This window comes from Gorilla gorilla, chromosome 1 (assembly GCF_029281585.2).
Source record: "Gorilla gorilla gorilla isolate KB3781 chromosome 1, NHGRI_mGorGor1-v2.1_pri, whole genome shotgun sequence".
NCBI lineage: Eukaryota > Metazoa > Chordata > Mammalia > Primates > Hominidae > Gorilla > Gorilla gorilla.
This window is the reverse complement of record NC_073224.2, coordinates 16,750,764-16,778,474: the sequence shown is the minus strand read 5'-3', so window position 1 is coordinate 16,778,474 and position 27,711 is coordinate 16,750,764. Positions and strand designations below refer to the sequence as shown.

Here is a 27,711-nt window from a genome sequence, read left to right as displayed (position 1 = left end):
ACGCATGGGCTGCTTTACCCGGGGGAAGGACATTGCTTCGCCAGCCACCAGGAAAACAGTCCCTGTGCACCCGGGATTCCCAATGCCCCCGACTTCGTGTCCACGACTCCAGTCCCGAGGACACGCCAGAGACCCAGGCCTCCGGGCCCGCCCGGTGCCACGGCTCCCGCCAAACGGGCGGGCGCGCTCTGCAAATCTCGGGGCCCGCCGCAAGGCACCCAGAGCACAGGGAGGTGCCAAGAAAGGCAGGAGCCTACGAAACCCACCTCCAAAGCAAGCAATTCATCCAAGAAAAAGCCCGTCTCAGCGCTCCGTCGGTCCTCTCGCACGGACCGCCTGGCCCCCGTGTTCTGGCGCAGCCCAAGCCCCCTCCACCCTATCCCGACCTGCTCAAGAGGGCGCTGCCTAACGGAGCCGGACGCTTCCTCTCTCAGTCTCTATCGCTCTCGCTCTCTAGCTCCCTCCGCCTCTCTCTTCTAGGTTTCCCCGTGGACCTCGCGCTACTTCTGCCGTTTTCCCTCCGTCTCTCTGTCTCTCTCTCTCTTTCTCTGTCCCTCTCTCTTTCTCAGCCTGTCTGTCTCCTTCCCTCTCGCCCTCCCCTCTCTCTGTCGATCGCTGTCTCTCTCCCTCACTCGGTTTCTATCTCTCCATCGATCTCGTCCTTGCTCTCCTTCAAGCCGCGTGTGTGTGTGCGTGCGCGTGTGTGTGGGTGTGCGTGTGTCTGTGTGTGTGTGTCTCTGTGTGTGTGTGTGTCAGTGTGTGTGTGTTTCTGTGTGTGTGTGTGTCCGCGAGCGCGCGTGCGAGCGCGCCCGGGTGTGTCTGTGTGTGGGGGAGTGGATTTGCTCCTGCTGGTGGTGGGGTGTGTCTGGGTTTCTCTCAGGCCCTCTCACCCGAGATCAGGCCGCCGCCCCTAGTGCCAGCCCGGCGCAAAACGGGGCCACCCCACGACCGGCTACACCCCACGCCCTCTTGCCCCCCGGCCGGGTCTTGGTCGAGACCAGCGACCGTGGTGGGGGCGTTGTGAGAGAAAGGCACCGCGCGGCTAGGCCGGCTGTAGGCCTTTGGCCAGCACTGACGGCTCTGGGTGGGTGGGGCAAGAGGGGGCCTCGCAGGAGCCCCTGTGCGGCGAGGGATCCAAAACGCTGCGTCCGCCACAGGGCGGAGGAACGGAGGGCGTCCCAGGATGGTGGGCCCTGGGCCCTGACGCCTCGGAGCACTCCCTGCTCCCAGCGGGCCCGATGTGGTGGAACCTCGGGAGCACGGGAGCCGGGGGAAGGCCGCGGGCCAGCGGCTCGGGGGTCCCCGATCCGAGCCCCGCGGCCCCGGGCCGGCGGTGACGGCTGCAATCCGGCGGGCACGGCCCGGCCGGGCTCTTGGGGCAGCCAGGCGCCTCCTCGGGCGTCTACGGCCATACCACCCTGAACGCGCCCGATCTCGTCTGATCTCGGAAGCTAAGCAGGGTCGGGCCTGGTTAGTACTTGGATGGGAGACCGCCTGGGAATACCGGGTGCTGTAGGCTTTTTCTTTGGCTTTCTGCTTTTCTTTCCTTTTCTTCCAGACGGAGTCTCGCTCTGTCGCCCAGGCTGGAGTGCAGTGGCGCCATCTCGGCTCACTGCAAGCTCCGCCTCCCGGGTTCACGCCATTCTCCGGCCTCAGCCTCCCGAGTAGCTGGGCCTACAGGCGCCCGCCACCTCGCCCGGCTAATTTTTTCTCTTTTTCCTAGAGACGGGGTTTCACCCTGTTAGCCGGGATGGTCTCGAGCTCCTGACCTCGTGACCCACCCGCCTCTGCCTCCCAGAGTGCTGGGATTACAGGCGGGAGCCACCGCGCCCGCACGGCCTGCTGCAGGCTTTTTTGGCTTCCCCGCTGCCTCCCTTCCCCCTACAGTCGCCATGCTTCCCAACCTCCCCTGACTCTGCTCCCCCTTTACCGCCCACCTACACCCCCGCCGCAGCCGGGGTCCTCCTCCTGGGGGTCCGCCCCTACTGCACGCCGGGCAGCAGCGTCCCACCGCTTCCGCCTCGCCGCCGCCCCGCCAGGCGCCCGGCTCCAGCCTGGGAGGGCAGGGGGCCGGACCCCAAAGTCGCAGCCGCGGGGTCCCGTCCGTTCGCGGTGCCTTCCCGCTCCCGGAACGCCCAGGCCATTCAATTCACCCATCGGGCGCCGTCGTCGCACCCTTCCAAACCGGGGCAAGGGGCGGGCAGGGGCAGCGGGTGCCACGGACGCCAACCAAGACCTCGGCTCCAGAACGCATGGGCTGCTTTACCCGGGGGAAGGACATTGCTTCGCCAGCCACCAGGAAAACAGTCCCTGTGCACCCGGGATTCCCAATGCCCCCGACTTCGTGTCCACGACTCCAGTCCCGAGGACACGCCAGAGACCCAGGCCTCCGGGCCCGCCCGGTGCCACGGCTCCCGCCAAACGGGCGGGCGCGCTCTGCAAATCTCGGGGCCCGCCGCAAGGCACCCAGAGCACAGGGAGGTGCCAAGAAAGGCAGGAGCCTACGAAACCCACCTCCAAAGCAAGCAATTCATCCAAGAAAAAGCCCGTCTCAGCGCTCCGTCGGTCCTCTCGCACGGACCGCCTGGCCCCCGTGTTCTGGCGCAGCCCAAGCCCCCTCCACCCTATCCCGACCTGCTCAAGAGGGCGCTGCCTAACGGAGCCGGACGCTTCCTCTCTCAGTCTCTATCGCTCTCGCTCTCTAGCTCCCTCCGCCTCTCTCTTCTAGGTTTCCCCGTGGACCTCGCGCTACTTCTGCCGTTTTCCCTCCGTCTCTCTGTCTCTCTCTCTCTTTCTCTGTCCCTCTCTCTTTCTCAGCCTGTCTGTCTCCTTCCCTCTCGCCCTCCCCTCTCTCTGTCGATCGCTGTCTCTCTCCCTCACTCGGTTTCTATCTCTCCATCGATCTCGTCCTTGCTCTCCTTCAAGCCGCGTGTGTGTGTGCGTGCGCGTGTGTGTGGGTGTGCGTGTGTCTGTGTGTGTGTGTCTCTGTGTGTGTGTGTGTCAGTGTGTGTGTGTTTCTGTGTGTGTGTGTGTCCGCGAGCGCGCGTGCGAGCGCGCCCGGGTGTGTCTGTGTGTGGGGGAGTGGATTTGCTCCTGCTGGTGGTGGGGTGTGTCTGGGTTTCTCTCAGGCCCTCTCACCCGAGATCAGGCCGCCGCCCCTAGTGCCAGCCCGGCGCAAAACGGGGCCACCCCACGACCGGCTACACCCCACGCCCTCTTGCCCCCCGGCCGGGTCTTGGTCGAGACCAGCGACCGTGGTGGGGGCGTTGTGAGAGAAAGGCACCGCGCGGCTAGGCCGGCTGTAGGCCTTTGGCCAGCACTGACGGCTCTGGGTGGGTGGGGCAAGAGGGGGCCTCGCAGGAGCCCCTGTGCGGCGAGGGATCCAAAACGCTGCGTCCGCCACAGGGCGGAGGAACGGAGGGCGTCCCAGGATGGTGGGCCCTGGGCCCTGACGCCTCGGAGCACTCCCTGCTCCCAGCGGGCCCGATGTGGTGGAACCTCGGGAGCACGGGAGCCGGGGGAAGGCCGCGGGCCAGCGGCTCGGGGGTCCCCGATCCGAGCCCCGCGGCCCCGGGCCGGCGGTGACGGCTGCAATCCGGCGGGCACGGCCCGGCCGGGCTCTTGGGGCAGCCAGGCGCCTCCTCGGGCGTCTACGGCCATACCACCCTGAACGCGCCCGATCTCGTCTGATCTCGGAAGCTAAGCAGGGTCGGGCCTGGTTAGTACTTGGATGGGAGACCGCCTGGGAATACCGGGTGCTGTAGGCTTTTTCTTTGGCTTTCTGCTTTTCTTTCCTTTTCTTCCAGACGGAGTCTCGCTCTGTCGCCCAGGCTGGAGTGCAGTGGCGCCATCTCGGCTCACTGCAAGCTCCGCCTCCCGGGTTCACGCCATTCTCCGGCCTCAGCCTCCCGAGTAGCTGGGCCTACAGGCGCCCGCCACCTCGCCCGGCTAATTTTTTCTCTTTTTCCTAGAGACGGGGTTTCACCCTGTTAGCCGGGATGGTCTCGAGCTCCTGACCTCGTGACCCACCCGCCTCTGCCTCCCAGAGTGCTGGGATTACAGGCGGGAGCCACCGCGCCCGCACGGCCTGCTGCAGGCTTTTTTGGCTTCCCCGCTGCCTCCCTTCCCCCTACAGTCGCCATGCTTCCCAACCTCCCCTGACTCTGCTCCCCCTTTACCGCCCACCTACACCCCCGCCGCAGCCGGGGTCCTCCTCCTGGGGGTCCGCCCCTACTGCACGCCGGGCAGCAGCGTCCCACCGCTTCCGCCTCGCCGCCGCCCCGCCAGGCGCCCGGCTCCAGCCTGGGAGGGCAGGGGGCCGGACCCCAAAGTCGCAGCCGCGGGGTCCCGTCCGTTCGCGGTGCCTTCCCGCTCCCGGAACGCCCAGGCCATTCAATTCACCCATCGGGCGCCGTCGTCGCACCCTTCCAAACCGGGGCAAGGGGCGGGCAGGGGCAGCGGGTGCCACGGACGCCAACCAAGACCTCGGCTCCAGAACGCATGGGCTGCTTTACCCGGGGGAAGGACATTGCTTCGCCAGCCACCAGGAAAACAGTCCCTGTGCACCCGGGATTCCCAATGCCCCCGACTTCGTGTCCACGACTCCAGTCCCGAGGACACGCCAGAGACCCAGGCCTCCGGGCCCGCCCGGTGCCACGGCTCCCGCCAAACGGGCGGGCGCGCTCTGCAAATCTCGGGGCCCGCCGCAAGGCACCCAGAGCACAGGGAGGTGCCAAGAAAGGCAGGAGCCTACGAAACCCACCTCCAAAGCAAGCAATTCATCCAAGAAAAAGCCCGTCTCAGCGCTCCGTCGGTCCTCTCGCACGGACCGCCTGGCCCCCGTGTTCTGGCGCAGCCCAAGCCCCCTCCACCCTATCCCGACCTGCTCAAGAGGGCGCTGCCTAACGGAGCCGGACGCTTCCTCTCTCAGTCTCTATCGCTCTCGCTCTCTAGCTCCCTCCGCCTCTCTCTTCTAGGTTTCCCCGTGGACCTCGCGCTACTTCTGCCGTTTTCCCTCCGTCTCTCTGTCTCTCTCTCTCTTTCTCTGTCCCTCTCTCTTTCTCAGCCTGTCTGTCTCCTTCCCTCTCGCCCTCCCCTCTCTCTGTCGATCGCTGTCTCTCTCCCTCACTCGGTTTCTATCTCTCCATCGATCTCGTCCTTGCTCTCCTTCAAGCCGCGTGTGTGTGTGCGTGCGCGTGTGTGTGGGTGTGCGTGTGTCTGTGTGTGTGTGTCTCTGTGTGTGTGTGTGTCAGTGTGTGTGTGTTTCTGTGTGTGTGTGTGTCCGCGAGCGCGCGTGCGAGCGCGCCCGGGTGTGTCTGTGTGTGGGGGAGTGGATTTGCTCCTGCTGGTGGTGGGGTGTGTCTGGGTTTCTCTCAGGCCCTCTCACCCGAGATCAGGCCGCCGCCCCTAGTGCCAGCCCGGCGCAAAACGGGGCCACCCCACGACCGGCTACACCCCACGCCCTCTTGCCCCCCGGCCGGGTCTTGGTCGAGACCAGCGACCGTGGTGGGGGCGTTGTGAGAGAAAGGCACCGCGCGGCTAGGCCGGCTGTTGGCCTTTGGCCAGCACTCACGGCTCTGGGTGGGTGGGGCAAGAGGGGGCCTCGCAGGAGCCCCTGTGCGGCGAGGGATCCAAAACGCTGCCTCCGCCACAGGGCGGAGGAACGGAGGGCGTCACAGGATCGTGGGCCCTGGGCCCTGACGCCTCGGAGCACTCCCTGCTCCCAGCGGGCCCGATGTGGTGGAACCTCGGGAGCACGGGAGCCGGGGGAAGGCCGCGGGCCAGCGGCTCGGGGGTCCCCGATCCGAGCCCCGCGGCCCCGGGCCGGCGGTGACGGCTGCAATCCGGCGGGCACGGCCCGGCCGGGCTCTTGGGGCAGCCAGGCGCCTCCTCGGGCGTCTACGGCCATACCACCCTGAACGCGCCCGATCTCGTCTGATCTCGGAAGCTAAGCAGGGTCGGGCCTGGTTAGTACTTGGATGGGAGACCGCCTGGGAATACCGGGTGCTGTAGGCTTTTTCTTTGGCTTTCTGCTTTTCTTTCCTTTTCTTCCAGACGGAGTCTCGCTCTGTCGCCCAGGCTGGAGTGCAGTGGCGCCATCTCGGCTCACTGCAAGCTCCGCCTCCCGGGTTCACGCCATTCTCCGGCCTCAGCCTCCCGAGTAGCTGGGCCTACAGGCGCCCGCCACCTCGCCCGGCTAATTTTTTCTCTTTTTCCTAGAGACGGGGTTTCACCCTGTTAGCCGGGATGGTCTCGAGCTCCTGACCTCGTGACCCACCCGCCTCTGCCTCCCAGAGTGCTGGGATTACAGGCGGGAGCCACCGCGCCCGCACGGCCTGCTGCAGGCTTTTTTGGCTTCCCCGCTGCCTCCCTTCCCCCTACAGTCGCCATGCTTCCCAACCTCCCCTGACTCTGCTCCCCCTTTACCGCCCACCTACACCCCCGCCGCAGCCGGGGTCCTCCTCCTGGGGGTCCGCCCCTACTGCACGCCGGGCAGCAGCGTCCCACCGCTTCCGCCTCGCCGCCGCCCCGCCAGGCGCCCGGCTCCAGCCTGGGAGGGCAGGGGGCCGGACCCCAAAGTCGCAGCCGCGGGGTCCCGTCCGTTCGCGGTGCCTTCCCGCTCCCGGAACGCCCAGGCCATTCAATTCACCCATCGGGCGCCGTCGTCGCACCCTTCCAAACCGGGGCAAGGGGCGGGCAGGGGCAGCGGGTGCCACGGACGCCAACCAAGACCTCGGCTCCAGAACGCATGGGCTGCTTTACCCGGGGGAAGGACATTGCTTCGCCAGCCACCAGGAAAACAGTCCCTGTGCACCCGGGATTCCCAATGCCCCCGACTTCGTGTCCACGACTCCAGTCCCGAGGACACGCCAGAGACCCAGGCCTCCGGGCCCGCCCGGTGCCACGGCTCCCGCCAAACGGGCGGGCGTGCTCTGCAAATCTCGGGGCCCGCCGCAAGGCACCCAGAGCACAGGGAGGTGCCAAGAAAGGCAGGAGCCTACGAAACCCACCTCCAAAGCAAGCAATTCATCCAAGAAAAAGCCCGTCTCAGCGCTCCGTCGGTCCTCTCGCACGGACCGCCTGGCCCCCGTGTTCTGGCGCAGCCCAAGCCCCCTCCACCCTATCCCGACCTGCTCAAGAGGGCGCTGCCTAACGGAGCCGGACGCTTCCTCTCTCAGTCTCTATCGCTCTCGCTCTCTAGCTCCCTCCGCCTCTCTCTTCTAGGTTTCCCCGTGGACCTCGCGCTACTTCTGCCGTTTTCCCTCCGTCTCTCTGTCTCTCTCTCTCTTTCTCTGTCCCTCTCTCTTTCTCAGCCTGTCTGTCTCCTTCCCTCTCGCCCTCCCCTCTCTCTGTCGATCGCTGTCTCTCTCCCTCACTCGGTTTCTATCTCTCCATCGATCTCGTCCTTGCTCTCCTTCAAGCCGCGTGTGTGTGTGCGTGCGCGTGTGTGTGGGTGTGCGTGTGTCTGTGTGTGTGTGTCTCTGTGTGTGTGTGTGTCAGTGTGTGTGTGTTTCTGTGTGTGTGTGTGTCCGCGAGCGCGCGTGCGAGCGCGCCCGGGTGTGTCTGTGTGTGGGGGAGTGGATTTGCTCCTGCTGGTGGTGGGGTGTGTCTGGGTTTCTCTCAGGCCCTCTCACCCGAGATCAGGCCGCCGCCCCTAGTGCCAGCCCGGCGCAAAACGGGGCCACCCCACGACCGGCTACACCCCACGCCCTCTTGCCCCCCGGCCGGGTCTTGGTCGAGACCAGCGACCGTGGTGGGGGCGTTGTGAGAGAAAGGCACCGCGCGGCTAGGCCGGCTGTTGGCCTTTGGCCAGCACTCACGGCTCTGGGTGGGTGGGGCAAGAGGGGGCCTCGCAGGAGCCCCTGTGCGGCGAGGGATCCAAAACGCTGCCTCCGCCACAGGGCGGAGGAACGGAGGGCGTCACAGGATCGTGGGCCCTGGGCCCTGACGCCTCGGAGCACTCCCTGCTCCCAGCGGGCCCGATGTGGTGGAACCTCGGGAGCACGGGAGCCGGGGGAAGGCCGCGGGCCAGCGGCTCGGGGGTCCCCGATCCGAGCCCCGCGGCCCCGGGCCGGCGGTGACGGCTGCAATCCGGCGGGCACGGCCCGGCCGGGCTCTTGGGGCAGCCAGGCGCCTCCTCGGGCGTCTACGGCCATACCACCCTGAACGCGCCCGATCTCGTCTGATCTCGGAAGCTAAGCAGGGTCGGGCCTGGTTAGTACTTGGATGGGAGACCGCCTGGGAATACCGGGTGCTGTAGGCTTTTTCTTTGGCTTTCTGCTTTTCTTTCCTTTTCTTCCAGACGGAGTCTCGCTCTGTCGCCCAGGCTGGAGTGCAGTGGCGCCATCTCGGCTCACTGCAAGCTCCGCCTCCCGGGTTCACGCCATTCTCCGGCCTCAGCCTCCCGAGTAGCTGGGCCTACAGGCGCCCGCCACCTCGCCCGGCTAATTTTTTCTCTTTTTCCTAGAGACGGGGTTTCACCCTGTTAGCCGGGATGGTCTCGAGCTCCTGACCTCGTGACCCACCCGCCTCTGCCTCCCAGAGTGCTGGGATTACAGGCGGGAGCCACCGCGCCCGCACGGCCTGCTGCAGGCTTTTTTGGCTTCCCCGCTGCCTCCCTTCCCCCTACAGTCGCCATGCTTCCCAACCTCCCCTGACTCTGCTCCCCCTTTACCGCCCACCTACACCCCCGCCGCAGCCGGGGTCCTCCTCCTGGGGGTCCGCCCCTACTGCACGCCGGGCAGCAGCGTCCCACCGCTTCCGCCTCGCCGCCGCCCCGCCAGGCGCCCGGCTCCAGCCTGGGAGGGCAGGGGGCCGGACCCCAAAGTCGCAGCCGCGGGGTCCCGTCCGTTCGCGGTGCCTTCCCGCTCCCGGAACGCCCAGGCCATTCAATTCACCCATCGGGCGCCGTCGTCGCACCCTTCCAAACCGGGGCAAGGGGCGGGCAGGGGCAGCGGGTGCCACGGACGCCAACCAAGACCTCGGCTCCAGAACGCATGGGCTGCTTTACCCGGGGGAAGGACATTGCTTCGCCAGCCACCAGGAAAACAGTCCCTGTGCACCCGGGATTCCCAATGCCCCCGACTTCGTGTCCACGACTCCAGTCCCGAGGACACGCCAGAGACCCAGGCCTCCGGGCCCGCCCGGTGCCACGGCTCCCGCCAAACGGGCGGGCGCGCTCTGCAAATCTCGGGGCCCGCCGCAAGGCACCCAGAGCACAGGGAGGTGCCAAGAAAGGCAGGAGCCTACGAAACCCACCTCCAAAGCAAGCAATTCATCCAAGAAAAAGCCCGTCTCAGCGCTCCGTCGGTCCTCTCGCACGGACCGCCTGGCCCCCGTGTTCTGGCGCAGCCCAAGCCCCCTCCACCCTATCCCGACCTGCTCAAGAGGGCGCTGCCTAACGGAGCCGGACGCTTCCTCTCTCAGTCTCTATCGCTCTCGCTCTCTAGCTCCCTCCGCCTCTCTCTTCTAGGTTTCCCCGTGGACCTCGCGCTACTTCTGCCGTTTTCCCTCCGTCTCTCTGTCTCTCTCTCTCTTTCTCTGTCCCTCTCTCTTTCTCAGCCTGTCTGTCTCCTTCCCTCTCGCCCTCCCCTCTCTCTGTCGATCGCTGTCTCTCTCCCTCACTCGGTTTCTATCTCTCCATCGATCTCGTCCTTGCTCTCCTTCAAGCCGCGTGTGTGTGTGCGTGCGCGTGTGTGTGGGTGTGCGTGTGTCTGTGTGTGTGTGTCTCTGTGTGTGTGTGTGTCAGTGTGTGTGTGTTTCTGTGTGTGTGTGTGTCCGCGAGCGCGCGTGCGAGCGCGCCCGGGTGTGTCTGTGTGTGGGGGAGTGGATTTGCTCCTGCTGGTGGTGGGGTGTGTCTGGGTTTCTCTCAGGCCCTCTCACCCGAGATCAGGCCGCCGCCCCTAGTGCCAGCCCGGCGCAAAACGGGGCCACCCCACGACCGGCTACACCCCACGCCCTCTTGCCCCCCGGCCGGGTCTTGGTCGAGACCAGCGACCGTGGTGGGGGCGTTGTGAGAGAAAGGCACCGCGCGGCTAGGCCGGCTGTTGGCCTTTGGCCAGCACTCACGGCTCTGGGTGGGTGGGGCAAGAGGGGGCCTCGCAGGAGCCCCTGTGCGGCGAGGGATCCAAAACGCTGCCTCCGCCACAGGGCGGAGGAACGGAGGGCGTCACAGGATCGTGGGCCCTGGGCCCTGACGCCTCGGAGCACTCCCTGCTCCCAGCGGGCCCGATGTGGTGGAACCTCGGGAGCACGGGAGCCGGGGGAAGGCCGCGGGCCAGCGGCTCGGGGGTCCCCGATCCGAGCCCCGCGGCCCCGGGCCGGCGGTGACGGCTGCAATCCGGCGGGCACGGCCCGGCCGGGCTCTTGGGGCAGCCAGGCGCCTCCTCGGGCGTCTACGGCCATACCACCCTGAACGCGCCCGATCTCGTCTGATCTCGGAAGCTAAGCAGGGTCGGGCCTGGTTAGTACTTGGATGGGAGACCGCCTGGGAATACCGGGTGCTGTAGGCTTTTTCTTTGGCTTTCTGCTTTTCTTTCCTTTTCTTCCAGACGGAGTCTCGCTCTGTCGCCCAGGCTGGAGTGCAGTGGCGCCATCTCGGCTCACTGCAAGCTCCGCCTCCCGGGTTCACGCCATTCTCCGGCCTCAGCCTCCCGAGTAGCTGGGCCTACAGGCGCCCGCCACCTCGCCTGGCTAATTTTTTCTCTTTTTCCTAGAGACGGGGTTTCACCCTGTTAGCCGGGATGGTCTCGAGCTCCTGACCTCGTGACCCACCCGCCTCTGCCTCCCAGAGTGCTGGGATTACAGGCGGGAGCCACCGCGCCCGCACGGCCTGCTGCAGGCTTTTTTGGCTTCCCCGCTGCCTCCCTTCCCCCTACAGTCGCCATGCTTCCCAACCTCCCCTGACTCTGCTCCCCCTTTACCGCCCACCTACACCCCCGCCGCAGCCGGGGTCCTCCTCCTGGGGGTCCGCCCCTACTGCACGCCGGGCAGCAGCGTCCCACCGCTTCCGCCTCGCCGCCGCCCCGCCAGGCGCCCGGCTCCAGCCTGGGAGGGCAGGGGGCCGGACCCCAAAGTCGCAGCCGCGGGGTCCCGTCCGTTCGCGGTGCCTTCCCGCTCCCGGAACGCCCAGGCCATTCAATTCACCCATCGGGCGCCGTCGTCGCACCCTTCCAAACCGGGGCAAGGGGCGGGCAGGGGCAGCGGGTGCCACGGACGCCAACCAAGACCTCGGCTCCAGAACGCATGGGCTGCTTTACCCGGGGGAAGGACATTGCTTCGCCAGCCACCAGGAAAACAGTCCCTGTGCACCCGGGATTCCCAATGCCCCCGACTTCGTGTCCACGACTCCAGTCCCGAGGACACGCCAGAGACCCAGGCCTCCGGGCCCGCCCGGTGCCACGGCTCCTGCCAAACGGGCGGGCGCGCTCTGCAAATCTCGGGGCCCGCCGCAAGGCACCCAGAGCACAGGGAGGTGCCAAGAAAGGCAGGAGCCTACGAAACCCACCTCCAAAGCAAGCAATTCATCCAAGAAAAAGCCCGTCTCAGCGCTCCGTCGGTCCTCTCGCACGGACCGCCTGGCCCCCGTGTTCTGGCGCAGCCCAAGCCCCCTCCACCCTATCCCGACCTGCTCAAGAGGGCGCTGCCTAACGGAGCCGGACGCTTCCTCTCTCAGTCTCTATTGCTCTCGCTCTCTAGCTCCCTCCGCCTCTCTCTTCTAGGTTTCCCCGTGGACCTCGCGCTACTTCTGCCGTTTTCCCTCCGTCTCTCTGTCTCTCTCTCTCTTTCTCTGTCCCTCTCTCTTTCTCAGCCTGTCTGTCTCCTTCCCTCTCGCCCTCCCCTCTCTCTGTCGATCGCTGTCTCTCTCCCTCACTCGGTTTCTATCTCTCCATCGATCTCGTCCTTGCTCTCCTTCAAGCCGCGTGTGTGTGTGCGTGCGCGTGTGTGTGGGTGTGCGTGTGTCTGTGTGTGTGTGTCTCTGTGTGTGTGTGTGTCAGTGTGTGTGTGTTTCTGTGTGTGTGTGTGTCCGCGAGCGCGCGTGCGAGCGCGCCCGGGTGTGTCTGTGTGTGGGGGAGTGGATTTGCTCCTGCTGGTGGTGGGGTGTGTCTGGGTTTCTCTCAGGCCCTCTCACCCGAGATCAGGCCGCCGCCCCTAGTGCCAGCCCGGCGCAAAACGGGGCCACCCCACGACCGGCTACACCCCACGCCCTCTTGCCCCCCGGCCGGGTCTTGGTCGAGACCAGCGACCGTGGTGGGGGCGTTGTGAGAGAAAGGCACCGCGCGGCTAGGCCGGCTGTTGGCCTTTGGCCAGCACTCACGGCTCTGGGTGGGTGGGGCAAGAGGGGGCCTCGCAGGAGCCCCTGTGCGGCGAGGGATCCAAAACGCTTCCTCCGCCACAGGGCGGAGGAACGGAGGGCGTCACAGGATCGTGGGCCCTGGGCCCTGACGCCTCGGAGCACTCCCTGCTCCCAGCGGGCCCGATGTGGTGGAACCTCGGGAGCACGGGAGCCGGGGGAAGGCCGCGGGCCAGCGGCTCGGGGGTCCCCGATCCGAGCCCCGCGGCCCCGGGCCGGCGGTGACGGCTGCAATCCGGCGGGCACGGCCCGGCCGGGCTCTTGGGGCAGCCAGGCGCCTCCTCGGGCGTCTACGGCCATACCACCCTGAACGCGCCCGATCTCGTCTGATCTCGGAAGCTAAGCAGGGTCGGGCCTGGTTAGTACTTGGATGGGAGACCGCCTGGGAATACCGGGTGCTGTAGGCTTTTTCTTTGGCTTTCTGCTTTTCTTTCCTTTTCTTCCAGACGGAGTCTCGCTCTGTCGCCCAGGCTGGAGTGCAGTGGCGCCATCTCGGCTCACTGCAAGCTCCGCCTCCCGGGTTCACGCCATTCTCCGGCCTCAGCCTCCCGAGTAGCTGGGCCTACAGGCGCCCGCCACCTCGCCCGGCTAATTTTTTCTCTTTTTCCTAGAGACGGGGTTTCACCCTGTTAGCCGGGATGGTCTCGAGCTCCTGACCTCGTGACCCACCCGCCTCTGCCTCCCAGAGTGCTGGGATTACAGGCGGGAGCCACCGCGCCCGCACGGCCTGCTGCAGGCTTTTTTGGCTTCCCCGCTGCCTCCCTTCCCCCTACAGTCGCCATGCTTCCCAACCTCCCCTGACTCTGCTCCCCCTTTACCGCCCACCTACACCCCCGCCGCAGCCGGGGTCCTCCTCCTGGGGGTCCGCCCCTACTGCACGCCGGGCAGCAGCGTCCCACCGCTTCCGCCTCGCCGCCGCCCCGCCAGGCGCCCGGCTCCAGCCTGGGAGGGCAGGGGGCCGGACCCCAAAGTCGCAGCCGCGGGGTCCCGTCCGTTCGCGGTGCCTTCCCGCTCCCGGAACGCCCAGGCCATTCAATTCACCCATCGGGCGCCGTCGTCGCACCCTTCCAAACCGGGGCAAGGGGCGGGCAGGGGCAGCGGGTGCCACGGACGCCAACCAAGACCTCGGCTCCAGAACGCATGGGCTGCTTTACCCGGGGGAAGGACATTGCTTCGCCAGCCACCAGGAAAACAGTCCCTGTGCACCCGGGATTCCCAATGCCCCCGACTTCGTGTCCACGACTCCAGTCCCGAGGACACGCCAGAGACCCAGGCCTCCGGGCCCGCCCGGTGCCACGGCTCCCGCCAAACGGGCGGGCGCGCTCTGCAAATCTCGGGGCCCGCCGCAAGGCACCCAGAGCACAGGGAGGTGCCAAGAAAGGCAGGAGCCTACGAAACCCACCTCCAAAGCAAGCAATTCATCCAAGAAAAAGCCCGTCTCAGCGCTCCGTCGGTCCTCTCGCACGGACCGCCTGGCCCCCGTGTTCTGGCGCAGCCCAAGCCCCCTCCACCCTATCCCGACCTGCTCAAGAGGGCGCTGCCTAACGGAGCCGGACGCTTCCTCTCTCAGTCTCTATCGCTCTCGCTCTCTAGCTCCCTCCGCCTCTCTCTTCTAGGTTTCCCCGTGGACCTCGCGCTACTTCTGCCGTTTTCCCTCCGTCTCTCTGTCTCTCTCTCTCTTTCTCTGTCCCTCTCTCTTTCTCAGCCTGTCTGTCTCCTTCCCTCTCGCCCTCCCCTCTCTCTGTCGATCGCTGTCTCTCTCCCTCACTCGGTTTCTATCTCTCCATCGATCTCGTCCTTGCTCTCCTTCAAGCCGCGTGTGTGTGTGCGTGCGCGTGTGTGTGGGTGTGCGTGTGTCTGTGTGTGTGTGTCTCTGTGTGTGTGTGTGTCAGTGTGTGTGTGTTTCTGTGTGTGTGTGTGTCCGCGAGCGCGCGTGCGAGCGCGCCCGGGTGTGTCTGTGTGTGGGGGAGTGGATTTGCTCCTGCTGGTGGTGGGGTGTGTCTGGGTTTCTCTCAGGCCCTCTCACCCGAGATCAGGCCGCCGCCCCTAGTGCCAGCCCGGCGCAAAACGGGGCCACCCCACGACCGGCTACACCCCACGCCCTCTTGCCCCCCGGCCGGGTCTTGGTCGAGACCAGCGACCGTGGTGGGGGCGTTGTGAGAGAAAGGCACCGCGCGGCTAGGCCGGCTGTAGGCCTTTGGCCAGCACTGACGGCTCTGGGTGGGTGGGGCAAGAGGGGGCCTCGCAGGAGCCCCTGTGCGGCGAGGGATCCAAAACGCTGCCTCCGCCACAGGGCGGAGGAACGGAGGGCGTCCCAGGATCGTGGGCCCTGGGCCCTGACGCCTCGGAGCACTCCCTGCTCCCAGCGGGCCCGATGTGGTGGAACCTCGGGAGCACGGGAGCCGGGGGAAGGCCGCGGGCCAGCGGCTCGGGGGTCCCCGATCCGAGCCCCGCGGCCCCGGGCCGGCGGTGACGGCTGCAATCCGGCGGGCACGGCCCGGCCGGGCTCTTGGGGCAGCCAGGCGCCTCCTCGGACGTCTACGGCCATACCACCCTGAACGCGCCCGATCTCGTCTGATCTCGGAAGCTAAGCAGGGTCGGGCCTGGTTAGTACTTGGATGGGAGACCGCCTGGGAATACCGGGTGCTGTAGGCTTTTTCTTTGGCTTTCTGCTTTTCTTTCCTTTTCTTCCAGACGGAGTCTCGCTCTGTCGCCCAGGCTGGAGTGCAGTGGCGCCATCTCGGCTCACTGCAAGCTCCGCCTCCCGGGTTCACGCCATTCTCCGGCCTCAGCCTCCCGAGTAGCTGGGCCTACAGGCGCCCGCCACCTCGCCCGGCTAATTTTTTCTCTTTTTCCTAGAGACGGGGTTTCACCCTGTTAGCCGGGATGGTCTCGAGCTCCTGACCTCGTGACCCACCCGCCTCTGCCTCCCAGAGTGCTGGGATTACAGGCGGGAGCCACCGCGCCCGCACGGCCTGCTGCAGGCTTTTTTGGCTTCCCCGCTGCCTCCCTTCCCCCTACAGTCGCCATGCTTCCCAACCTCCCCTGACTCTGCTCCCCCTTTACCGCCCACCTACACCCCCGCCGCAGCCGGGGTCCTCCTCCTGGGGGTCCGCCCCTACTGCACGCCGGGCAGCAGCGTCCCACCGCTTCCGCCTCGCCGCCGCCCCGCCAGGCGCCCGGCTCCAGCCTGGGAGGGCAGGGGGCCGGACCCCAAAGTCGCAGCCGCGGGGTCCCGTCCGTTCGCGGTGCCTTCCCGCTCCCGGAACGCCCAGGCCATTCAATTCACCCATCGGGCGCCGTCGTCGCACCCTTCCAAACCGGGGCAAGGGGCGGGCAGGGGCAGCGGGTGCCACGGACGCCAACCAAGACCTCGGCTCCAGAACGCATGGGCTGCTTTACCCGGGGGAAGGACATTGCTTCGCCAGCCACCAGGAAAACAGTCCCTGTGCACCCGGGATTCCCAATGCCCCCGACTTCGTGTCCACGACTCCAGTCCCGAGGACACGCCAGAGACCCAGGCCTCCGGGCCCGCCCGGTGCCACGGCTCCCGCCAAACGGGCGGGCGCGCTCTGCAAATCTCGGGGCCCGCCGCAAGGCACCCAGAGCACAGGGAGGTGCCAAGAAAGGCAGGAGCCTACGAAACCCACCTCCAAAGCAAGCAATTCATCCAAGAAAAAGCCCGTCTCAGCGCTCCGTCGGTCCTCTCGCACGGACCGCCTGGCCCCCGTGTTCTGGCGCAGCCCAAGCCCCCTCCACCCTATCCCGACCTGCTCAAGAGGGCGCTGCCTAACGGAGCCGGACGCTTCCTCTCTCAGTCTCTATCGCTCTCGCTCTCTAGCTCCCTCCGCCTCTCTCTTCTAGGTTTCCCCGTGGACCTCGCGCTACTTCTGCCGTTTTCCCTCCGTCTCTCTGTCTCTCTCTCTCTTTCTCTGTCCCTCTCTCTTTCTCAGCCTGTCTGTCTCCTTCCCTCTCGCCCTCCCCTCTCTCTGTCGATCGCTGTCTCTCTCCCTCACTCGGTTTCTATCTCTCCATCGATCTCGTCCTTGCTCTCCTTCAAGCCGCGTGTGTGTGTGCGTGCGCGTGTGTGTGGGTGTGCGTGTGTCTGTGTGTGTGTGTCTCTGTGTGTGTGTGTGTCAGTGTGTGTGTGTTTCTGTGTGTGTGTCCGCGAGCGCGCGTGCGAGCGCGCCCGGGTGTGTCTGTGTGTGGGGGAGTGGATTTGCTCCTGCTGGTGGTGGGGTGTGTCTGGGTTTCTCTCAGGCCCTCTCACCCGAGATCAGGCCGCCGCCCCTAGTGCCAGCCCGGCGCAAAACGGGGCCACCCCACGACCGGCTACACCCCACGCCCTCTTGCCCCCCGGCCGGGTCTTGGTCGAGACCAGCGACCGTGGTGGGGGCGTTGTGAGAGAAAGGCACCGCGCGGCTAGGCCGGCTGTTGGCCTTTGGCCAGCACTCACGGCTCTGGGTGGGTGGGGCAAGAGGGGGCCTCGCAGGAGCCCCTGTGCGGCGAGGGATCCAAAACGCTGCCTCCGCCACAGGGCGGAGGAACGGAGGGCGTCCCAGGATGGTGGGCCCTGGGCCCTGACGCCTCGGAGCACTCCCTGCTCCCAGCGGGCCCGATGTGGTGGAACCTCGGGAGCACGGGAGCCGGGGGAAGGCCGCGGGCCAGCGGCTCGGGGGTCCCCGATCCGAGCCCCGCGGCCCCGGGCCGGCGGTGACGGCTGCAATCCGGCGGGCACGGCCCGGCCGGGCTCTTGGGGCAGCCAGGCGCCTCCTCGGGCGTCTACGGCCATACCACCCTGAACGCGCCCGATCTCGTCTGATCTCGGAAGCTAAGCAGGGTCGGGCCTGGTTAGTACTTGGATGGGAGACCGCCTGGGAATACCGGGTGCTGTAGGCTTTTTCTTTGGCTTTCTGCTTTTCTTTCCTTTTCTTCCAGACGGAGTCTCGCTCTGTCGCCCAGGCTGGAGTGCAGTGGCGCCATCTCGGCTCACTGCAAGCTCCGCCTCCCGGGTTCACGCCATTCTCCGGCCTCAGCCTCCCGAGTAGCTGGGCCTACAGGCGCCCGCCACCTCGCCCGGCTAATTTTTTCTCTTTTTCCTAGAGACGGGGTTTCACCCTGTTAGCCGGGATGGTCTCGAGCTCCTGACCTCGTGACCCACCCGCCTCTGCCTCCCAGAGTGCTGGGATTACAGGCGGGAGCCACCGCGCCCGCACGGCCTGCTGCAGGCTTTTTTGGCTTCCCCGCTGCCTCCCTTCCCCCTACAGTCGCCATGCTTCCCAACCTCCCCTGACTCTGCTCCCCCTTTACCGCCCACCTACACCCCCGCCGCAGCCGGGGTCCTCCTCCTGGGGGTCCGCCCCTACTGCACGCCGGGCAGCAGCGTCCCACCGCTTCCGCCTCGCCGCCGCCCCGCCAGGCGCCCGGCTCCAGCCTGGGAGGGCAGGGGGCCGGACCCCAAAGTCGCAGCCGCGGGGTCCCGTCCGTTCGCGGTGCCTTCCCGCTCCCGGAACGCCCAGGCCATTCAATTCACCCATCGGGCGCCGTCGTCGCACCCTTCCAAACCGGGGCAAGGGGCGGGCAGGGGCAGCGGGTGCCACGGACGCCAACCAAGACCTCGGCTCCAGAACGCATGGGCTGCTTTACCCGGGGGAAGGACATTGCTTCGCCAGCCACCAGGAAAACAGTCCCTGTGCACCCGGGATTCCCAATGCCCCCGACTTCGTGTCCACGACTCCAGTCCCGAGGACACGCCAGAGACCCAGGCCTCCGGGCCCGCCCGGTGCCACGGCTCCCGCCAAACGGGCGGGCGCGCTCTGCAAATCTCGGGGCCCGCCGCAAGGCACCCAGAGCACAGGGAGGTGCCAAGAAAGGCAGGAGCCTACGAAACCCACCTCCAAAGCAAGCAATTCATCCAAGAAAAAGCCCGTCTCAGCGCTCCGTCGGTCCTCTCGCACGGACCGCCTGGCCCCCGTGTTCTGGCGCAGCCCAAGCCCCCTCCACCCTATCCCGACCTGCTCAAGAGGGCGCTGCCTAACGGAGCCGGACGCTTCCTCTCTCAGTCTCTATCGCTCTCGCTCTCTAGCTCCCTCCGCCTCTCTCTTCTAGGTTTCCCCGTGGACCTCGCGCTACTTCTGCCGTTTTCCCTCCGTCTCTCTGTCTCTCTCTCTCTTTCTCTGTCCCTCTCTCTTTCTCAGCCTGTCTGTCTCCTTCCCTCTCGCCCTCCCCTCTCTCTGTCGATCGCTGTCTCTCTCCCTCACTCGGTTTCTATCTCTCCATCGATCTCGTCCTTGCTCTCCTTCAAGCCGCGTGTGTGTGTGCGTGCGCGTGTGTGTGGGTGTGCGTGTGTCTGTGTGTGTGTGTCTCTGTGTGTGTGTGTGTCAGTGTGTGTGTGTTTCTGTGTGTGTGTGTGTCCGCGAGCGCGCGTGCGAGCGCGCCCGGGTGTGTCTGTGTGTGGGGGAGTGGATTTGCTCCTGCTGGTGGTGGGGTGTGTCTGGGTTTCTCTCAGGCCCTCTCACCCGAGATCAGGCCGCCGCCCCTAGTGCCAGCCCGGCGCAAAACGGGGCCACCCCACGACCGGCTACACCCCACGCCCTCTTGCCCCCCGGCCGGGTCTTGGTCGAGACCAGCGACCGTGGTGGGGGCGTTGTGAGAGAAAGGCACCGCGCGGCTAGGCCGGCTGTAGGCCTTTGGCCAGCACTGACGGCTCTGGGTGGGTGGGGCAAGAGGGGGCCTCGCAGGAGCCCCTGTGCGGCGAGGGATCCAAAACGCTGCGTCCGCCACAGGGCGGAGGAACGGAGGGCGTCCCAGGATGGTGGGCCCTGGGCCCTGACGCCTCGGAGCACTCCCTGCTCCCAGCGGGCCCGATGTGGTGGAACCTCGGGAGCACGGGAGCCGGGGGAAGGCCGCGGGCCAGCGGCTCGGGGGTCCCCGATCCGAGCCCCGCGGCCCCGGGCCGGCGGTGACGGCTGCAATCCGGCGGGCACGGCCCGGCCGGGCTCTTGGGGCAGCCAGGCGCCTCCTTGGGCGTCTACGGCCATACCACCCTGAACGCGCCCGATCTCGTCTGATCTCGGAAGCTAAGCAGGGTCGGGCCTGGTTAGTACTTGGATGGGAGACCGCCTGGGAATACCGGGTGCTGTAGGCTTTTTCTTTGGCTTTCTGCTTTTCTTTCCTTTTCTTCCAGACGGAGTCTCGCTCTGTCGCCCAGGCTGGAGTGCAGTGGCGCCATCTCGGCTCACTGCAAGCTCCGCCTCCCGGGTTCACGCCATTCTCCGGCCTCAGCCTCCCGAGTAGCTGGGCCTACAGGCGCCCGCCACCTCGCCCGGCTAATTTTTTCTCTTTTTCCTAGAGACGGGGTTTCACCCTGTTAGCCGGGATGGTCTCGAGCTCCTGACCTCGTGACCCACCCGCCTCTGCCTCCCAGAGTGCTGGGATTACAGGCGGGAGCCACCGCGCCCGCACGGCCTGCTGCAGGCTTTTTTGGCTTCCCCGCTGCCTCCCTTCCCCCTACAGTCGCCATGCTTCCCAACCTCCCCTGACTCTGCTCCCCCTTTACCGCCCACCTACACCCCCGCCGCAGCCGGGGTCCTCCTCCTGGGGGTCCGCCCCTACTGCACGCCGGGCAGCAGCGTCCCACCGCTTCCGCCTCGCCGCCGCCCCGCCAGGCGCCCGGCTCCAGCCTGGGAGGGCAGGGGGCCGGACCCCAAAGTCGCAGCCGCGGGGTCCCGTCCGTTCGCGGTGCCTTCCCGCTCCCGGAACGCCCAGGCCATTCAATTCACCCATCGGGCGCCGTCGTCGCACCGTTCCAAACCGGGGCAAGGGGCGGGCAGGGGCAGCGGGTGCCACGGACGCCAACCAAGACCTCGGCTCCAGAACGCATGGGCTGCTTTACCCGGGGGAAGGACATTGCTTCGCCAGCCACCAGGAAAACAGTCCCTGTGCACCCGGGATTCCCAATGCCCCCGACTTCGTGTCCACGACTCCAGTCCCGAGGACACGCCAGAGACCCAGGCCTCCGGGCCCGCCCGGTGCCACGGCTCCCGCCAAACGGGCGGGCGCGCTCTGCAAATCTCGGGGCCCGCCGCAAGGCACCCAGAGCACAGGGAGGTGCCAAGAAAGGCAGGAGCCTACGAAACCCACCTCCAAAGCAAGCAATTCATCCAAGAAAAAGCCCGTCTCAGCGCTCCGTCGGTCCTCTCGCACGGACCGCCTGGCCCCCGTGTTCTGGCGCAGCCCAAGCCCCCTCCACCCTATCCCGACCTGCTCAAGAGGGCGCTGCCTAACGGAGCCGGACGCTTCCTCTCTCAGTCTCTATCGCTCTCGCTCTCTAGCTCCCTCCGCCTCTCTCTTCTAGGTTTCCCCGTGGACCTCGCGCTACTTCTGCCGTTTTCCCTCCGTCTCTCTGTCTCTCTCTCTCTTTCTCTGTCCCTCTCTCTTTCTCAGCCTGTCTGTCTCCTTCCCTCTCGCCCTCCCCTCTCTCTGTCGATCGCTGTCTCTCTCCCTCACTCGGTTTCTATCTCTCCATCGATCTCGTCCTTGCTCTCCTTCAAGCCGCGTGTGTGTGTGCGTGCGCGTGTGTGTGGGTGTGCGTGTGTCTGTGTGTGTGTGTCTCTGTGTGTGTGTGTGTCAGTGTGTGTGTGTTTCTGTGTGTGTGTGTGTCCGCGAGCGCGCGTGCGAGCGCGCCCGGGTGTGTCTGTGTGTGGGGGAGTGGATTTGCTCCTGCTGGTGGTGGGGTGTGTCTGGGTTTCTCTCAGGCCCTCTCACCCGAGATCAGGCCGCCGCCCCTAGTGCCAGCCCGGCGCAAAACGGGGCCACCCCACGACCGGCTACACCCCACGCCCTCTTGCCCCCCGGCCGGGTCTTGGTCGAGACCAGCGACCGTGGTGGGGGCGTTGTGAGAGAAAGGCACCGCGCGGCTAGGCCGGCTGTAGGCCTTTGGCCAGCACTGACGGCTCTGGGTGGGTGGGGCAAGAGGGGGCCTCGCAGGAGCCCCTGTGCGGCGAGGGATCCAAAACGCTGCGTCCGCCACAGGGCGGAGGAACGGAGGGCGTCCCAGGATGGTGGGCCCTGGGCCCTGACGCCTCGGAGCACTCCCTGCTCCCAGCGGGCCCGATGTGGTGGAACCTCGGGAGCACGGGAGCCGGGGGAAGGCCGCGGGCCAGCGGCTCGGGGGTCCCCGATCCGAGCCCCGCGGCCCCGGGCCGGCGGTGACGGCCGCAATCCGGCGGGCACGGCCCGGCCGGGCTCTTGGGGCAGCCAGGCGCCTCCTCGGGCGTCTACGGCCATACCACCCTGAACGCGCCCGATCTCGTCTGATCTCGGAAGCTAAGCAGGGTCGGGCCTGGTTAGTACTTGGATGGGAGACCGCCTGGGAATACCGGGTGCTGTAGGCTTTTTCTTTGGCTTTCTGCTTTTCTTTCCTTTTCTTCCAGACGGAGTCTCGCTCTGTCGCCCAGGCTGGAGTGCAGTGGCGCCATCTCGGCTCACTGCAAGCTCCGCCTCCCGGGTTCACGCCATTCTCCGGCCTCAGCCTCCCGAGTAGCTGGGCCTACAGGCGCCCGCCACCTCGCCCGGCTAATTTTTTCTCTTTTTCCTAGAGACGGGGTTTCACCCTGTTAGCCGGGATGGTCTCGAGCTCCTGACCTCGTGACCCACCCGCCTCTGCCTCCCAGAGTGCTGGGATTACAGGCGGGAGCCACCGCGCCCGCACGGCCTGCTGCAGGCTTTTTTGGCTTCCCCGCTGCCTCCCTTCCCCCTACAGTCGCCATGCTTCCCAACCTCCCCTGACTCTGCTCCCCCTTTACCGCCCACCTACACCCCCGCCGCAGCCGGGGTCCTCCTCCTGGGGGTCCGCCCCTACTGCACGCCGGGCAGCAGCGTCCCACCGCTTCCGCCTCGCCGCCGCCCCGCCAGGCGCCCGGCTCCAGCCTGGGAGGGCAGGGGGCCGGACCCCAAAGTCGCAGCCGCGGGGTCCCGTCCGTTCGCGGTGCCTTCCCGCTCCCGGAACGCCCAGGCCATTCAATTCACCCATCGGGCGCCGTCGTCGCACCCTTCCAAACCGGGGCAAGGGGCGGGCAGGGGCAGCGGGTGCCACGGACGCCAACCAAGACCTCGGCTCCAGAACGCATGGGCTGCTTTACCCGGGGGAAGGACATTGCTTCGCCAGCCACCAGGAAAACAGTCCCTGTGCACCCGGGATTCCCAATGCCCCCGACTTCGTGTCCACGACTCCAGTCCCGAGGACACGCCAGAGACCCAGGCCTCCGGGCCCGCCCGGTGCCACGGCTCCCGCCAAACGGGCGGGCGCGCTCTGCAAATCTCGGGGCCCGCCGCAAGGCACCCAGAGCACAGGGAGGTGCCAAGAAAGGCAGGAGCCTACGAAACCCACCTCCAAAGCAAGCAATTCATCCAAGAAAAAGCCCGTCTCAGCGCTCCGTCGGTCCTCTCGCACGGACCGCCTGGCCCCCGTGTTCTGGCGCAGCCCAAGCCCCCTCCACCCTATCCCGACCTGCTCAAGAGGGCGCTGCCTAACGGAGCCGGACGCTTCCTCTCTCAGTCTCTATCGCTCTCGCTCTCTAGCTCCCTCCGCCTCTCTCTTCTAGGTTTCCCCGTGGACCTCGCGCTACTTCTGCCGTTTTCCCTCCGTCTCTCTGTCTCTCTCTCTCTTTCTCTGTCCCTCTCTCTTTCTCAGCCTGTCTGTCTCCTTCCCTCTCGCCCTCCCCTCTCTCTGTCGATCGCTGTCTCTCTCCCTCACTCGGTTTCTATCTCTCCATCGATCTCGTCCTTGCTCTCCTTCAAGCCGCGTGTGTGTGTGCGTGCGCGTGTGTGTGGGTGTGCGTGTGTCTGTGTGTGTGTGTCTCTGTGTGTGTGTGTGTCAGTGTGTGTGTGTTTCTGTGTGTGTGTGTGTCCGCGAGCGCGCGTGCGAGCGCGCCCGGGTGTGTCTGTGTGTGGGGGAGTGGATTTGCTCCTGCTGGTGGTGGGGTGTGTCTGGGTTTCTCTCAGGCCCTCTCACCCGAGATCAGGCCGCCGCCCCTAGTGCCAGCCCGGCGCAAAACGGGGCCACCCCACGACCGGCTACACCCCACGCCCTCTTGCCCCCCGGCCGGGTCTTGGTCGAGACCAGCGACCGTGGTGGGGGCGTTGTGAGAGAAAGGCACCGCGCGGCTAGGCCGGCTGTTGGCCTTTGGCCAGCACTGACGGCTCTGGGTGGGTGGGGCAAGAGGGGGCCTCGCAGGAGCCCCTGTGCGGCGAGGGATCCAAAACGCTGCGTCCGCCACAGGGCGGAGGAACGGAGGGCGTCCCAGGATGGTGGGCCCTGGGCCCTGACGCCTCGGAGCACTCCCTGCTCCCAGCGGGCCCGATGTGGTGGAACCTCGGGAGCACGGGAGCCGGGGGAAGGCCGCGGGCCAGCGGCTCGGGGGTCCCCGATCCGAGCCCCGCGGCCCCGGGCCGGCGGTGACGGCTGCAATCCGGCGGGCACGGCCCGGCCGGGCTCTTGGGGCAGCCAGGCGCCTCCTCGGGCGTCTACGGCCATACCACCCTGAACGCGCCCGATCTCGTCTGATCTCGGAAGCTAAGCAGGGTCGGGCCTGGTTAGTACTTGGATGGGAGACCGCCTGGGAATACCGGGTGCTGTAGGCTTTTTCTTTGGCTTTCTGCTTTTCTTTCCTTTTCTTCCAGACGGAGTCTCGCTCTGTCGCCCAGGCTGGAGTGCAGTGGCGCCATCTCGGCTCACTGCAAGCTCCGCCTCCCGGGTTCACGCCATTCTCCGGCCTCAGCCTCCCGAGTAGCTGGGCCTACAGGCGCCCGCCACCTCGCCCGGCTAATTTTTTCTCTTTTTCCTAGAGACGGGGTTTCACCCTGTTAGCCGGGATGGTCTCGAGCTCCTGACCTCGTGACCCACCCGCCTCTGCCTCCCAGAGTGCTGGGATTACAGGCGGGAGCCACCGCGCCCGCACGGCCTGCTGCAGGCTTTTTTGGCTTCCCCGCTGCCTCCCTTCCCCCTACAGTCGCCATGCTTCCCAACCTCCCCTGACTCTGCTCCCCCTTTACCGCCCACCTACACCCCCGCCGCAGCCGGGGTCCTCCTCCTGGGGGTCCGCCCCTACTGCACGCCGGGCAGCAGCGTCCCACCGCTTCCGCCTCGCCGCCGCCCCGCCAGGCGCCCGGCTCCAGCCTGGGAGGGCAGGGGGCCGGACCCCAAAGTCGCAGCCGCGGGGTCCCGTCCGTTCGCGGTGCCTTCCCGCTCCCGGAACGCCCAGGCCATTCAATTCACCCATCGGGCGCCGTCGTCGCACCCTTCCAAACCGGGGCAAGGGGCGGGCAGGGGCAGCGGGTGCCACGGACGCCAACCAAGACCTCGGCTCCAGAACGCATGGGCTGCTTTACCCGGGGGAAGGACATTGCTTCGCCAGCCACCAGGAAAACAGTCCCTGTGCACCCGGGATTCCCAATGCCCCCGACTTCGTGTCCACGACTCCAGTCCCGAGGACACGCCAGAGACCCAGGCCTCCGGGCCCGCCCGGTGCCACGGCTCCCGCCAAACGGGCGGGCGCGCTCTGCAAATCTCGGGGCCCGCCGCAAGGCACCCAGAGCACAGGGAGGTGCCAAGAAAGGCAGGAGCCTACGAAACCCACCTCCAAAGCAAGCAATTCATCCAAGAAAAAGCCCGTCTCAGCGCTCCGTCGGTCCTCTCGCACGGACCGCCTGGCCCCCGTGTTCTGGCGCAGCCCAAGCCCCCTCCACCCTATCCCGACCTGCTCAAGAGGGCGCTGCCTAACGGAGCCGGACGCTTCCTCTCTCAGTCTCTATCGCTCTCGCTCTCTAGCTCCCTCCGCCTCTCTCTTCTAGGTTTCCCCGTGGACCTCGCGCTACTTCTGCCGTTTTCCCTCCGTCTCTCTGTCTCTCTCTCTCTTTCTCTGTCCCTCTCTCTTTCTCAGCCTGTCTGTCTCCTTCCCTCTCGCCCTCCCCTCTCTCTGTCGATCGCTGTCTCTCTCCCTCACTCGGTTTCTATCTCTCCATCGATCTCGTCCTTGCTCTCCTTCAAGCCGCGTGTGTGTGTGCGTGCGCGTGTGTGTGGGTGTGCGTGTGTCTGTGTGTGTGTGTCTCTGTGTGTGTGTGTGTCAGTGTGTGTGTGTTTCTGTGTGTGTGTGTGTCCGCGAGCGCGCGTGCGAGCGCGCCCGGGTGTGTCTGTGTGTGGGGGAGTGGATTTGCTCCTGCTGGTGGTGGGGTGTGTCTGGGTTTCTCTCAGGCCCTCTCACCCGAGATCAGGCCGCCGCCCCTAGTGCCAGCCCGGCGCAAAACGGGGCCACCCCACGACCGGCTACACCCCACGCCCTCTTGCCCCCCGGCCGGGTCTTGGTCGAGACCAGCGACCGTGGTGGGGGCGTTGTGAGAGAAAGGCACCGCGCGGCTAGGCCGGCTGTAGGCCTTTGGCCAGCACTGACGGCTCTGGGTGGGTGGGGCAAGAGGGGGCCTCGCAGGAGCCCCTGTGCGGCGAGGGATCCAAAACGCTGCCTCCGCCACAGGGCGGAGGAACGGAGGGCGTCCCAGGATGGTGGGCCCTGGGCCCTGACGCCTCGGAGCACTCCCTGCTCCCAGCGGGCCCGATGTGGTGGAACCTCGGGAGCACGGGAGCCGGGGGAAGGCCGCGGGCCAGCGGCTCGGGGGTCCCCGATCCGAGCCCCGCGGCCCCGGGCCGGCGGTGACGGCTGCAATCCGGCGGGCACGGCCCGGCCGGGCTCTTGGGGCAGCCAGGCGCCTCCTCGGGCGTCTACGGCCATACCACCCTGAACGCGCCCGATCTCGTCTGATCTCGGAAGCTAAGCAGGGTCGGGCCTGGTTAGTACTTGGATGGGAGACCGCCTGGGAATACCGGGTGCTGTAGGCTTTTTCTTTGGCTTTCTGCTTTTCTTTCCTTTTCTTCCAGACGGAGTCTCGCTCTGTCGCCCAGGCTGGAGTGCAGTGGCGCCATCTCGGCTCACTGCAAGCTCCGCCTCCCGGGTTCACGCCATTCTCCGGCCTCAGCCTCCCGAGTAGCTGGGCCTACAGGCGCCCGCCACCTCGCCCGGCTAATTTTTTCTCTTTTTCCTAGAGACGGGGTTTCACCCTGTTAGCCGGGATGGTCTCGAGCTCCTGACCTCGTGACCCACCCGCCTCTGCCTCCCAGAGTGCTGGGATTACAGGCGGGAGCCACCGCGCCCGCACGGCCTGCTGCAGGCTTTTTTGGCTTCCCCGCTGCCTCCCTTCCCCCTACAGTCGCCATGCTTCCCAACCTCCCCTGACTCTGCTCCCCCTTTACCGCCCACCTACACCCCCGCCGCAGCCGGGGTCCTCCTCCTGGGGGTCCGCCCCTACTGCACGCCGGGCAGCAGCGTCCCACCGCTTCCGCCTCGCCGCCGCCCCGCCAGGCGCCCGGCTCCAGCCTGGGAGGGCAGGGGGCCGGACCCCAAAGTCGCAGCCGCGGGGTCCCGTCCGTTCGCGGTGCCTTCCCGCTCCCGGAACGCCCAGGCCATTCAATTCACCCATCGGGCGCCGTCGTCGCACCCTTCCAAACCGGGGCAAGGGGCGGGCAGGGGCAGCGGGTGCCACGGACGCCAACCAAGACCTCGGCTCCAGAACGCATGGGCTGCTTTACCCGGGGGAAGGACATTGCTTCGCCAGCCACCAGGAAAACAGTCCCTGTGCACCCGGGATTCCCAATGCCCCCGACTTCGTGTCCACGACTCCAGTCCCGAGGACACGCCAGAGACCCAGGCCTCCGGGCCCGCCCGGTGCCACGGCTCCCGCCAAACGGGCGGGCGCGCTCTGCAAATCTCGGGGCCCGCCGCAAGGCACCCAGAGCACAGGGAGGTGCCAAGAAAGGCAGGAGCCTACGAAACCCACCTCCAAAGCAAGCAATTCATCCAAGAAAAAGCCCGTCTCAGCGCTCCGTCGGTCCTCTCGCACGGACCGCCTGGCCCCCGTGTTCTGGCGCAGCCCAAGCCCCCTCCACCCTATCCCGACCTGCTCAAGAGGGCGCTGCCTAACGGAGCCGGACGCTTCCTCTCTCAGTCTCTATCGCTCTCGCTCTCTAGCTCCCTCCGCCTCTCTCTTCTAGGTTTCCCCGTGGACCTCGCGCTACTTCTGCCGTTTTCCCTCCGTCTCTCTGTCTCTCTCTCTCTTTCTCTGTCCCTCTCTCTTTCTCAGCCTGTCTGTCTCCTTCCCTCTCGCCCTCCCCTCTCTCTGTCGATCGCTGTCTCTCTCCCTCACTCGGTTTCTATCTCTCCATCGATCTCGTCCTTGCTCTCCTTCAAGCCGCGTGTGTGTGTGCGTGCGCGTGTGTGTGGGTGTGCGTGTGTCTGTGTGTGTGTGTCTCT

The 27,711-nt window shown here is 66.7% G+C and overlaps 12 non-coding genes across 12 annotated transcripts; all 12 read left to right on the top strand.

Moving 5' to 3' along the window:
- Positions 1–1,400: 1,400 nt before the first annotated feature.
- On the top strand, positions 1,401–1,519 carry LOC129529704 (5S ribosomal RNA). Its single transcript, XR_008675257.1, has one exon. It is a non-coding gene; the product is annotated as a 5S ribosomal RNA (ribosomal RNA).
- Positions 1,520–3,648: 2,129 nt separating this feature from the next.
- Positions 3,649–3,767, top strand: LOC129529705 (5S ribosomal RNA). The gene has a single exon (XR_008675258.1). It is a non-coding gene; the product is annotated as a 5S ribosomal RNA (ribosomal RNA).
- A 2,129-nt stretch (positions 3,768–5,896) lies between these two features.
- LOC129529706 (5S ribosomal RNA) lies at positions 5,897–6,015 on the top strand. The gene has a single exon (XR_008675259.1). It is a non-coding gene; the product is annotated as a 5S ribosomal RNA (ribosomal RNA).
- A 2,129-nt stretch (positions 6,016–8,144) lies between these two features.
- LOC129529707 (5S ribosomal RNA) lies at positions 8,145–8,263 on the top strand. The gene has a single exon (XR_008675260.1). It is a non-coding gene; the product is annotated as a 5S ribosomal RNA (ribosomal RNA).
- Positions 8,264–10,392: 2,129 nt separating this feature from the next.
- Positions 10,393–10,511, top strand: LOC129529708 (5S ribosomal RNA). Its single transcript, XR_008675261.1, has one exon. It is a non-coding gene; the product is annotated as a 5S ribosomal RNA (ribosomal RNA).
- Positions 10,512–12,640: 2,129 nt separating this feature from the next.
- LOC129529710 (5S ribosomal RNA) lies at positions 12,641–12,759 on the top strand. Its single transcript, XR_008675262.1, has one exon. It is a non-coding gene; the product is annotated as a 5S ribosomal RNA (ribosomal RNA).
- Positions 12,760–14,888: 2,129 nt separating this feature from the next.
- LOC129529711 (5S ribosomal RNA) lies at positions 14,889–15,007 on the top strand. Its single transcript, XR_008675264.1, has one exon. It is a non-coding gene; the product is annotated as a 5S ribosomal RNA (ribosomal RNA).
- A 2,125-nt stretch (positions 15,008–17,132) lies between these two features.
- On the top strand, positions 17,133–17,251 carry LOC129529712 (5S ribosomal RNA). Its single transcript, XR_008675265.1, has one exon. It is a non-coding gene; the product is annotated as a 5S ribosomal RNA (ribosomal RNA).
- Positions 17,252–19,380: 2,129 nt separating this feature from the next.
- LOC129529715 (5S ribosomal RNA) lies at positions 19,381–19,499 on the top strand. Its single transcript, XR_008675269.1, has one exon. It is a non-coding gene; the product is annotated as a 5S ribosomal RNA (ribosomal RNA).
- A 2,129-nt stretch (positions 19,500–21,628) lies between these two features.
- LOC129529716 (5S ribosomal RNA) lies at positions 21,629–21,747 on the top strand. Its single transcript, XR_008675270.1, has one exon. It is a non-coding gene; the product is annotated as a 5S ribosomal RNA (ribosomal RNA).
- A 2,129-nt stretch (positions 21,748–23,876) lies between these two features.
- LOC129529717 (5S ribosomal RNA) lies at positions 23,877–23,995 on the top strand. Its single transcript, XR_008675271.1, has one exon. It is a non-coding gene; the product is annotated as a 5S ribosomal RNA (ribosomal RNA).
- Positions 23,996–26,124: 2,129 nt separating this feature from the next.
- Positions 26,125–26,243, top strand: LOC129529718 (5S ribosomal RNA). Its single transcript, XR_008675272.1, has one exon. It is a non-coding gene; the product is annotated as a 5S ribosomal RNA (ribosomal RNA).
- Positions 26,244–27,711: the final 1,468 nt, after the last annotated feature.